Source organism: Bison bison, unplaced genomic scaffold (assembly GCF_000754665.1).
Source record: "Bison bison bison isolate TAMUID 2011002044 unplaced genomic scaffold, Bison_UMD1.0 scf7180017864333, whole genome shotgun sequence".
Lineage (NCBI taxonomy): Eukaryota > Metazoa > Chordata > Mammalia > Artiodactyla > Bovidae > Bison > Bison bison.
Window position 1 is genome coordinate 793753 of NW_011494905.1, and position 1719 is coordinate 795471.

At 46.0% G+C, this 1719-nt stretch overlaps 1 protein-coding gene across 2 annotated transcripts in view; it reads left to right on the top strand.

Moving 5' to 3' along the window:
• Nucleotides 1–1492: 1492 nt before the first annotated feature.
• MAP3K13 (mitogen-activated protein kinase kinase kinase 13) overlaps nucleotides 1493–1719 on the top strand; it is a 161299-nt gene continuing 161072 nt past the window's right edge. Inside the window, exon 1 of one of the 2 annotated variants that reach the window (XM_010853869.1) lies at nucleotides 1493–1566. The gene's annotated coding sequence lies outside the window, so the exon portion shown is untranslated. The remainder of the gene's footprint in view (nucleotides 1567–1719) is intronic. The other variant, XM_010853871.1, reaches the window with a different exon arrangement.

Here is a 1719-nt window from a genome sequence, read left to right on the forward strand (position 1 = left end):
ATCCATACATGACCACTGGAAAAACCATAGCCTTGACTACATGGACCTTTGTTGGCAAAGTAGTGTCTCTGCTTTTGAATATGCTATCTAGGTTGATCATAACTTTCCTTCCAAGGAGTAAGTGTCTTTTAATTTCATGGTTGCAATCACCATCTGCAGTGATTTTGGAGTCCAAAAAATTAAAGTCAGCCACTGTTTCCACTATTTCCCCATCTATTTCCCATGAAGTGATGGGACCAGATGCCATGATCTTCGTTTTCTGAATGTTGAGCTTTAAGCCAACTTTTTCACTCTCCTGTTTAACTTTCATCAAGAGGCTTTTTAGTTCCTCTTCACTTTCTGCCACAAGGGTGGTGTTATCTGCATATCTGAGGTTATTGATATTTCTCCCAGCAATCTTGATTCCAGCTTGTGCTTCTTCCAGCCCAGCGTTTCTCATGATGTACTCTGCATATAAGTTAAATAAGCAGGGTGACAATATACAGCCTTGATGTACTCCTTTTCCTATTTGGAACCAGTCTGTTGTTCCATGTCCAGTTCTAACTGTTGCTTCCTGACCTGCATATAACATTCTGTACATTTTTTGTTCTAATGATAAACCCTCGGCTCAGCTGGTCCCATCTTTTTTTCCTGGGTTGACTTTCTTTCTCCCATAATAACCTTTAAGCATCTCCACCTTTTTGAAGGCAAGGCTTGGGTTTTATTCATCTCCCCCAAGTTGGGTAGCACAGTACCCAAGCGGGTGATTTCAAGTAGCGTTGAAATTGATTCTTATACAAAATTCCCTCTTTGTCTGAAGAAGCTCACAGTTCAGATGGGAAAGTACCAAGCATCATTAATCAATCACTTAACTAAAAGCTGAGGATAACAGGAAAACCGGCTCCAACCTCCTTTACCACTTATATGTTCCAACCAGAGTTATGTAACTGGTTATAGTTAGCACTCTTTGAATGCTTTCACTGTGTCCGCGCTTTCCATGTATTTCCTCAAACAATACACTCACGCCAACCTTATATTCTAGGTACTAGTATCATCTGTTTCAATCTTGGGGAAAATGGCACAGAGAAGTTAAGTAGTCTGCCTAGGTAATATGGTTACAAGTGAGAGGTAGCATCACTTGAGCAAAATTGAGAAAGCATTGTGACTGTCCGAGGGACTTGACGAGTCTGGAGAACAGTGATGAGTTCAAGGTAGAGAAGTGGCAGGCGCAAGCCATCATAGAAGGCTACAGAAGCCGGCAAAAAAGTTTGAAAACAAACAAACAAAAAAAAATCCGCACTTCTCCAGGCTGGACTATATAGCCGGAGTTTAGGCAAACAGGCGGAAAAAAACCCCTGATAAACAAGATCTGGAGAACGCCTGAATCTCGAGATAACCGGGGAACAGGCCGGAAGTAGCGTCAACTAACTGCGTTGTGGACTTAGCGGGACTGCGGGCCCGGGAGGCATTCGGGCCGGACGCGACACCCGGAAGTTACGCCCTGGAGGCGGTACTCGGTTGTGGAGGGCGTCGCGATGGGCGGGGCGGAGCGTCCGTGGTCGTCCTGGAACCGTGGATTCCAGGCAGGTAACTTGCGTGCCGAACCCGGACCGGACACGGGTGGAAGTTGGGCTTGGGGGCTCAGTTTGCTCAAAACTCCCAACTCGGGCAGGGAAACGTGGCTCTCGCTTGCTATCGGGGCTGGAGGAAAGGCTCCTTGGCATACGGCTCCCTGGAGAG